This window comes from Gavialis gangeticus, unplaced genomic scaffold, assembly GCF_001723915.1.
Source record: "Gavialis gangeticus isolate Ggan-Ray unplaced genomic scaffold, GavGan_comp1, whole genome shotgun sequence".
Taxonomy (NCBI): Eukaryota; Metazoa; Chordata; order Crocodylia; family Gavialidae; genus Gavialis; species Gavialis gangeticus.
Genome location: NW_017729015.1, coordinates 3829291 through 3839784, shown reverse-complemented (window position 1 = coordinate 3839784; position 10494 = coordinate 3829291). Strand labels below are relative to the sequence as shown.

Below are 10494 nucleotides of genomic sequence, written 5' to 3'. Positions count from 1 at the left end.
TTTATTACTAATATAGGTGAATAATAGTTTAGTTGCCTCTTAGAACTGGAAGAAGAGGTTATGGTTAATAATAAGCACTGGGAAGAGTGCAGAAGTAGAGAGAAAATAGAGAATATAACAGTCAGTGGTTTTCAGTAGCCTGAGTTTAAAAAGGAAATGACCAACCAACCAAAAAAACCCAAACTGGGGACATTGTCCCCCAAAAGGATGAGAGGGGAGAAAATGTATTACTTGGAGCCTGCTCCTGCCCTGCATGGCACATCTTAAAGATTCATACCACCCTCTCCTGTCCAGGTGAGGAATACTGATTTAAATGATTGGATAGTATTGCAATCATTGTAGAAGCAAACCAGTTTTGATTTCTGGAGTCATTCTCTTTATTCCATAACAACTCGGTACAGTACAAGCAACATCTGAATCCAGTGGGACGTTTTGCTGCTGTTCCTAGTAACATTCTCTATATTCCTTTTAAATGTCCTGATTCTGTGGGGGGGGACTTTTAATAATGGAATATAAGCAGTTTCTACAACATTAAAAAAATATGATAATGCATTTATCTCTTGATATACATTTGAGTTTTGGGGGCATTTGAGGATAACAAGGGACAGCAATTGATCTGGAGCAAAGTTGCACCATCTGGCTCAGGAATTTGCAGATTGTGTTATGCCTTCCCAGTCAGTTTTCTCTGTTACTACCAACACACTCAGTTTTAACTTTAAAATAGAAAATTACCAGTATAGCTGGAAAAAAAATGCTTAAAATCCATGGTGGCTTCATTATAGCTACACATTAGTAATACCCTAAAATTGCTAATTGCACACCTCTGCTTTTAACAGCCTTTTATGCATGTTTAGTATTTTTATGAATCATTAAAAGATTATTTTTTCTAATGTTTTATGGCAGAAATTACTCTTCTCACCTGACATGAATAGGAAGAAGCCTGCTCAGTCTCTTCCAACTCCTTTACTTTTGATTTCAGAATACATCATTTGTCTGCTGTGGGTAAAGCCAAAGCCTCAACTTCCTTTCAATTACTCTGTGAGAATAAAAAAAAAATAGGTGGGGTGTGATAGGTTGGGGAAAGAATATGTTAGTGCCATACTGTGTTCAGTATAGTCATTTGGATTATAAAATGATTGAGGTTTCTGAACTTCACTTTTAAGGCCATTTCTGATAAATATTAATACATTCCCCACAAATGTTAATCTGCCATGAGAGTAAGAGGATGTCTCCTGCCAAGTCTGCCTCTCCTTTCCTCAACAACTCAAGCTTCTTCCAGTCCCAAAGGATTTTTTTTCCTTCTACTTGTTCACTTGTTCCCCAGCTTTTAATTGTACCTTCCTAAGTGGCATACAATTAAAAACAAAAATCGTATCATAATGCAAAATGCATCATTACCTTTCAACACCAGACTTCCTCTGAGATAAGCCTTTCTGATCATCAACATGGAGAATACCGCAGCCTTTATCATCATAACCTATTTCCTGCTTTTTTTTTTTTTCCCACCCAAACATCTTAAAATCCTGGAAGAACAATGTTTTTCAAACAGAATCTGTATGATCACAATAATGGGCTGTGTTGGGTCGAGCTGGAGAGTGAATTCCGGAGTCAGGAATTCTACCCAAATACCTTACCTGATTAAATGAATGGGTACCTCATCTCATTTTTAAAGTTGCAATATCATGGGATGAAAGAAATAATCTGCAAATAAATGGGTGCATCTACACATGCAATTAATACAAAGCAATACACTCCAGCACTTATTATGCATTAGTTTATTGCTCCTGGGCATGTTGTCTGAACATGTGCCTGGCACCACAGCATGTTGAGCCAGGTTGGAGCATCCCCAGCTTGCAGAGGGCCCCAGGGCTCAGTCTACCAACCTGGGGTGCTCACTCCGCAGCTCAATGTGCTGCAGAGGGGCTGGCTGGGACATGAAGATAACCCAGTGTAGTGTTAGTCAGCAGTCTACATGTGTGTATTTACAAGCACTATTCTGCTGCAGAATTAATTAGTTTACTCCAGTCTAATAGGGGCTGTAGACCTGTAATCCTTACTACAGAGCTAATTAGTCTACTCTTCAGTAAGCGTCTTATGCAGATGCACCCAAATGAGATATGGAGTCAGATCCAAAAAGGGGTATAGGTACCTAAACAAGACTTAGGTGCACTACAAGCACCTAATTTGAACATTATAATCTGCAAAATAACTGCTCAGAATCCTCAGTTTAATACACACTGACTGGATCCGGCCCCTCTTAAAATGCAATTTAATAGCCTTATTTTTAAACTATAACAAGATGGGGAGGTACTACTGCCAAACTTTTAGAGAATAGTCTAATGGTTTAGAATGGTTGGAGTATCGTTGTAGTTGTGGTTGTCCAGGAAATGTATGAGAGGTGAGGATGTTTTTGTGATCTCTTTTATTGAACCAGCTTTATAGCTGGGACAAGCTTAATACCTGAAAGCTCGTCCAACGGCTCTTCCACTTACGTGGTTGTCATAATAAAAGAGATTTAAAAAATTCCTTGCCTCTCTAATAGTTTATGTACTCACACAGGAAGTGGGAGATGAGGATTACTATATTTACTCAAATCCAAGATGCTTCTGAATTTAAGAAGACTTCCTCAATAATTAGATACTATACATGGAAAATGTACAACTTTGTTACTATTTTCTATATACAGCCTCTAATTATTGGAAGGTCATCTTAAATTCATCCCCCACACTGATGCAAGCAGTAGCAGGGGGACAGGCAGCATGGGAGTCAAGTGGCCTGACCCCCTTGCCCCACCCCTTGCCCCTGCTGCCCCTAATCCCTCCTCCCGATATCACCCTGCCTCAGTACCTGCATGCCCCAGTGCATGCTCTGTCATGCCTGCAACCCCTTGTGGCTGCCCCCCCACTGCCCTGCAAGTATCTTTCCCCCTATCTGGGCCTCCCTGCTGCCTCCTCCCTATGCTGCCTCTGCCCCCCAGAATTTTTGCCCTTTGCCACCTCCACCACCTGCTACCCTGCTGCTGCCCCCTCCCCCCTGCCCCAGGCTCTGAACCTTCCCCTGCCTTCTTGCTGCTGCTTACTCCCTGGCTCTGCTTCCTCTAGCCTGAAGCACAGTGCACATAGTTGCTCTGGCCTCAGCCTGGCCATACAGCAGTGGTTGAGGCAGCAGCTCCAGCTTTGGTTGCTGCATGGCTGGCCTGGGGCCAGAGCAAATATGTGCTTTGTGCCCTAGACTGTAACAGGGCCAGAGACAGAAGATAAGCAGTGAGAAGGAGACAGAGACATAGAAGTGGTGGGGAGGTAGGCTGGGGGATGGGTATAGGCAGTGGGGGTCTCATGGGGGGGCAGCGGTGGGGAAGGAAGGGCAGAGGCAGCTGTGGGGAAGGTGGTGGAGGAGCAGAGACTGTAGCAGGGGGAGAGACATCAAAGGGGCGGGAAGGGCAGGTATCCAGCAGTTGCACATCCAACCCTGATACCGGGTCAGGACTAGAGTTGCAGCATTCAACTACCTCCCCACCATGCTTGTATTCAAGTTCAAGACAGAGAGCCTAAGATGTGTCTGTAGATGTGTGGGGAGGCTGCTCCTATGTGTTGTAATTGCAGCATGTTGGAGCAGACTCAATTAATCAAGTCTGCTGGAGCATGCTAAGTAGTGCAATCCAGCAGCCTCTGCATCTCGTGTATCAGTGCCCTCCACACTTCCAAATGGTGGGGGGGGGGCACTTTAACTAAAGCTTGTTCAAGATTAAGTTAAAGCGCCCTGCCATCATTTTGAAATGCAGGGGCACTGATGCATGAGATGCTGCAGGGGCTTTAATTAAGAGAGTTGCTCTAATTAAAGTGCTCCCATGTGTAAACGTATCCAAGGTGCCTAAGCTCAAGAAAGGGGAGGGAGTCCAGATGCACCATAGTGTTTAGCATTTCCTGTTGACGACCTCAAGTTGGCTGCCCATTCAGCATGCAGGTTTGGATATCACCTCTGAGGCACTTAACTCTCACCATTCATAGTATAGAGAGTTGGGTATCTAGCCTTGTCTCCGTGGAGCAGGTGTCTAAATGTTAGGTGTATTGTAGCACCTTATGTATAGGTGCTTAAATTTTTTGTTGGGTCTAGCCCCAATTACAGGGCCCCAAGCATCTCTCAGGAGCATTGGCTACACGTAGGGAGTGCACACGGGTGCATGTGGACATCTTGAGCATGGTGGTGCATCCCTTGTGGGTGGCACCTGCCTCTGAGAGATCCATGGCTGTGCATTTCTAAAGGCTGGTATTTTGGTTAGTCTAACTTATTTAAGTTTTTTGCTGCCATTTGCTAATTTTTTCCCCCATAAATGCTTCCTAATTATTCCTAGCTCTTCAAAATGTTGCCCTTTGTTGACATAGGCTGTTTTAGAGAGAAATGTTATTTGGAATATTCATAACAAGTCTGTCACTAATTATCACTTTACAAATGTGCTATCGAGTATATGCATGCAATTTTCTGAAAAGGCACATATGCTGTGAAATGGTGATTTGAATGCAGTCTCTCTAGTTGTGCACCACTGGGATTTGTTCATATATTGTAAAGAGAGAAATCAGAAACTGGATTAAGAAAAGCAGAAAAGTTTTGTAAGTTATCTCACTCAATTACTATTTCATGTGATATGGTTAGCTTGGCTGCAGATTCTAGTGACTTTGGTGGAGAAACAAAAATAGTCTTTTATTTTAATATTTAATGCCTTTCTGCAAGGGATGTAGTAAATGTTGTATCATTCATTCTGCCTTGCCCCCCCTCCCCAGCAATGCATTATGTTGGTAAAATTTGAAAAGTTTGGGTGGCATTTACAGCCCTGAGGTCTAAGTTTACTTGGCAAGGCAGAAAATCCCTGGGATAACATCCCTACACATTTTTATGACATCTGACCTATGACCATTTAAAAAAGTAATTAGAATTCAAACAAATAAACATATTGAGTTATACAGTCTCAAAATTATTTGGTATTCAAAGAGTAAGCACTTCAAACTTTGAGGAGGAGATACTGTAGTTTTATGCATAGCAAGGAAATATAATCTCTGCTTAAGTGTAAAATTCAATTCAACCTTAAGGCATAAGTGGTTGCTTTTTAACAGGATTACTACTACTCCTTTTACATGTTAATATACCCACTTAAACATCCTTTATTTATTTATTTATTTACACAGATAAGGTGGCTACCTGTCTTACTATAGAAAATATTTAGGTAATAGATATTCATCAACTAAATTCACTGGGGCTACTCTAATAAGTAAGTGCCATTGCATGTAATGGTTGCTGAATTGGACCTCAAGGAATAGTCTATTTGTGGAGTAGGAAGTTCTATGCCTGATGTAACAGTAATCACCAGGCATAAGCAGCAGACCATGACCAATGTATGAGACAAAGTTGTAGATTTTCAGTCACTTTACACATGCAAAGATGTAGACTTTCAGTCTACACATGCAGATGCTTCAGGGTAGGTTTACTCTAGAGTAATTTATTCTAGAGTAAACTCACTCCAGGCAGGTGTGTACACATGCAGGGATGTGGAAACAAATTTGCTGCTCATGGCAGCAGTCTTCTCCCACCCCCACCAGCTCTGCATTAGCCTCCTGCAGCAGCCAGGGAGAGCTTTAGGCTCCCCCTGGGTGCTATCCCAAGGGCTGGCAGGGAGCACAGAGCCAGGAGGCAGCTGTCTCCTGCTGGAGACTGGGAGATTGTTTCCTGCCCCCAGGAGCTGCCTGCTGCTGGGGCAGGCTCCGCCACTGGGAGCTCCTGGCCCTGGCTCCCCTATTGGAAGGAGGGGGCTTAGAAAGAGCTGCAGGGGAGAGGCAGGTCCCAGACCCCTGCCCTGATTCACCAGTGGGGCAGCTATCAGTGAGTTTCCAGCTGGGTGGAGAAACCCTGTCCAGCCAGAGGCCCACTGCTAGCTTCCCCAGTGGCAGATCGGGGCAGAGGGCTGGGACTTGCCTCTACCATGCAGCTCTTTCCAAGCAGTGCACTTCGATTGCCCAATCAAGGCACAAGGCTGGGACCTGCCCCTGACTGAGACAGTTCCCAGGCAGCCCCAGGCTGTGCGGGGAAGTCTGCATCTGCAGCCTGGAGCTGGCTGGGGACTGCCCAAAATGGGACAGTCTCCAGCCACTTCCAGGCTGTACATGCAGACTTCTCTGCAGAGCCCAGAGCTGGCTGGGAGCTGTCCTGGTCAGAGGCAGGTCCCAGTCCACTCCAGACTGGGTAGGGAACTCTCCCCATGCAGGGAGCTACCAGCCCCAGCTCCACAATTGCAGAGCAGGGGTTGGCAAATACTGGGACATGATTGTTCCCAGCTCCATGATTGCTTAGCAGAGGCTGGGAACAATCATCTCCCAGTCCCTGCTTTGCAATTGCAGAGTAGGGTCTGGGAGCATTTTGCTGCCGGGGCAGGGGGAAATTGTCTCCATCTGGGCTCTGGTGGTATAGCCCACCTGACAGTAGACAGCTCCTGGGGGTAGGGAACAATCTCTCATCCCCCGCTGCCTGGCTTACTGGGAGCAAATTTGCTCCCAGTCGGCCATTTACACATGCTGTGCTGCACAGTAATTACTCCTTGAGTAAATTTGCTACTTGTATTTACAGGTAGCAAATTTACTTGAGATTAGAACAAATTACTGTGCAGTAGGTGTCTGCATGTGTAGACATGTAGTTATTTGCTCTAATCTTGAGTAAAGTGTCTCATGTAGATGTGCCCTTTTAGAAAACAAATCTCACTTTTTTTTTTTTATTCTTTCATAAAATATTGCTGAATAAATCTTTAAGCTTGAGTTGCATCCTTTCATCTGTGCAAATAAATGTTCTGTTTTGCTTGCATTACTCTAAATTCAAGGCTTGAGAGAATTCAAAGGAGGGCTATGCATATGATTAGAGGTCTGGAGAGCAGGCCATATGAGGAGAGGCTGAAAGACATAGGACTGTTCAGCCTGGAGAAGAGAAGACTTAGAGGGGAATTGGTGGCACCCTATAAGTGTATATAAGGGGGTGTACATCAGGGCCTGGGGAAGCATCTGTTTACCCCAGGAGAAGACGAGGAATAATTGTCATAAATTGCTAGAGGATTGCTTTAGATTGAACATATGGAAAATCTTCTTTATGGTTCGAGTGTCCAGGGTCTGGAACGGACTCCCCCCAGAGGTGGTACAATCACCTACTCTGTAAATCTTCAAAAAAAATCTGGACGCTCACCTTGCTGGGGTCATCTGATGCCAGCAGTCTTTCCTGCCCAAGCTCAGGGGGTCTGGGCCTGATGATCTCGTGATGTCCCTTCCAACCCCTGACACCTATGAATCTAAATGCATCTTTGCTTTGATGTCATAGGCCATTGGACTGGGAACTGTAATCTGGGATGAACCTTGCTGAATGGTGTTGTATTGAATATCACTTTTCTATTACAAAGAATAAATAATGATTCAGAAATCAGATTATTCCAGGTAAGGCATTGAGATGCATAGATATAGAGATGCTGTCCAAATGGTGGGGGCTGCAAAACAGAGATGCTAATGGTGCAGAGAGCATACAGAGGCAAGTGCCAGATGACAGACCAGCCCACTCCCTACTCCTCTCAAGTTATTGGGAGCAGTTTCCTGGAGGACTTTAAAACCAAGAAGTATAGTTCTGAATTGGGCTCTGAAATAGATGGGGAGCAAATGGAGGTGGCTGGGGATGAAAGGATGATCTTTTTTTGCTGGTCGAGAGTGAATTTTGTATTGATGGATTCTACTTTCCGGGCACTCTTCAAAATGATCCTGATACCATTTTAATTGTAGGTTTCCAAGAAAGAACAGATAGATGGGACAAGCTGTGTTAAAAAGGACAGAAATTCTTACATGGTTAGCAACTTCCAGCTGCTTCCTTTCATTTGCTCTCTCAGCACATTACAACCACCAGAAGTTTTAAATCTAGAAAGGGAAGATATGAGTAACATTTAAGAGAGCTGTCTTACAGAAGGACCATCTGAACTACTATTGGTATAGTTATTTACACTTCTTGGAGGATTATAGGAAGCTGGCTATATTTAATAGTTTCAGAGATTGTCTCTAGATTTAATTTATTTGTTTCTTTGAATTGGGAACTCCATGATCTTTATGGACCCTTAACTCTAGATGACCTGGGCAGAAAGAGGATCCTTCATTCAATAGACTACCAAAGTCAGAAGCATCTTCTTTGAAAATAATTGGTTATACTGGCTTGAAAGTGCCTCTGGAAGGGTAGTTAGTGAAAGGACAAAGGTACATTGTTTCGTGGTTAGCACAGGGAGTGAGTGTGTCAGGCTTTATTCAGTTCTGCCACCAGCCTCTTGGGCAGGTCATTTAGATCCATATTTTCAAAAGTGTCTGTAGATGTGGAGAAGCTCCTAGAGGAATATATAAGTGCCCAGGCAGGTTAGCTGCCTAACTTGCTTTGAGACTTTTGAAAATCCCATTTTGTGGCCATTTGTGGTCTTAAGAGTCCAGAATATCTTTGAAAGCAACTGTATCAGTATCAGAAGATGCTGATATAAACTGTTGCCGTGCACCTGTTACATCTGTGTGCTTCTGTAGTGGTACCAGTAGGTAAAAACTATTTCTTTCTGTGTTAGTTACAGGGATTTAGCTCGCTGCATGGCTGCCTGATCTTACAGATGGAAAATTTGTATTGTAACTGCTGATGTGACCTTCCCAGAGTCAATTCCCCATCACCCTTTAAAGCGGTTAAGTTCAATTTGTCCAGAGCTGAAGGCTTCCAGTGTGTGTTGAGCTCCAGATATTGGAATTGCTTTATACAGTTTTCTAAAGCAGTGTTTGAGAACTCCTTCATTGTCCTAGGGATTTCCTTGACTTTGTGTGGTGGGTACTGTGGGCTGTGAGACAATGAGCAGAGGGTGAGTGTGTTTTAGATGGAATAGTTTATGGGGTTTAGAAGGCCTTGTGGGGCTTAACTTCACTATAGTGGATTATTGCACTCAAACTAGCCTGTACTGTGAATCAACATGTGAGCTACACAGAGAGATTGGATTAGCAGCTGATGAATTGTAAGTCCAGTTGATGCATTATTAGCCCAAGAATCAGCCTCATTTAAACTTTGACTCATTCTCCAATAAGCTGGCTAGTTGGCGGAAGCTGAAAGCTCCATTTTACTTGCGTCATAATTTTTGTGCGTGGATGGCAGGCAGAAGCCAGCTCCAAAACTCAAGTCCTGCCTTGAGCCAACAATGCTGTAAAAGCAAACCCTTAGTGCTGGACATTATTAAAAATCATGCTTTACAGATCTGTGTGCCTATCTTTTTTATCATTCATCCATGCTTCTTGCATACTGTTTACATGGATGTTTATTTCATTATTATATATTTTTTCCATTTTTCCAGAGCTATGGATGAGCACATTTAACCAAAGCAAATAAATAAAACCAACCTTAAGAGGAGTTAGACATAACAGTTCTGGGAGGTATTTAGTCATGCAGCATGAACATATCAGTTGAATAATTAGGGAGATGTAGAGCATAATAGCTGTCATTTTACATAGCTCCTTTATCCTCTCAGTGCCCTGGGGATATGCTAGTCTGCGTCGAGGGAGTGCACTGCACAAAGCATATGAAGAAGGGGCAAAGTGGAAAGCTCCCCAGTGCTCTATGTTGACCCTGCTACCTCGGCATAGTCCCTCAATAGCATTGAGCAGAGAATGCCTCATACATGCTCTTCTCTCAGGCTTTGTACTGTGGACAGCAGGAAAGGGAGTGGCAGAATAATTGGGATTTCAATTGTGTAAGTTTTCCATTTATTTAATAATTAGTGAGGAAACAAAATGGATGATCATTTTCTTCATCTCTTTTGGGGGTATTAATGAAAATAGGAGCTGTGTCAAGGAGTTCTTGGTTTGGCTGGAGGGAGGAATCAAAAGCCTGGTCATTACAATCCTACTAGGAGTTATAGCTAAAGGGGGGGTAGGGTTTTAGACTGATGCTGGAAGACAGGAGCCAGACTGAAGAAAGCTCTAAGTTCCATTAAAATAAGCAATATGTCCAGAAAAGCTTGTCATAGTTTGTGTGCTCTGGTTAAATGCAGGCATTATCACTTGAGTTATATGTGCCTAGTGTTTGCAACAGCATTTTAAAACCTGTAATATGCTGGAGTGACCTACATTCAGCATTTTGGAATACTGCCCAAAAGTGCAAAATATAGTAACTAGTAAGGTACCAGTACTTTTCCTCTCTCTTTGCTAGAATGATTAGCGGGTGTGAAATGTCCTACAGGTTTTAAATATCATTGGGGTTTGGTTGTATTTTCATCCCAGGAAGGCAGCTTCCTTTTCTTTCTGTCTTTAAACAAAACAAAACTAAACTAAAAAAAACCCTCTAATATCTTCTATGTAATGTTACAGCTTTTCTAGTTGTGATGTTAGTTAGGCCTTGACATTTTGTTTTCAGAGGCTGGGGACAGAAATTACACCTTACAGTATAATTAATTAGAAACCAGTTCAAATCTGTAAT

The 10494-nt window shown here is 43.1% G+C and overlaps 1 long non-coding RNA gene across 1 annotated transcript in view; it reads right to left on the bottom strand.

Moving 5' to 3' along the window:
- Nucleotides 1–3176, bottom strand: part of LOC109293973 — a 20647-nt gene extending 17471 nt beyond the window's left edge. Inside the window, exons 1-2 of the long non-coding RNA XR_002096437.1 lie at nucleotides 3080–3176; nucleotides 920–1036 (exon numbers count right to left, since the gene is read on the bottom strand). This is a non-coding gene — a long non-coding RNA (uncharacterized LOC109293973). The remainder of the gene's footprint in view (nucleotides 1–919; nucleotides 1037–3079) is intronic.
- Between the last annotated feature and the right edge of the window lie 7318 nt (nucleotides 3177–10494).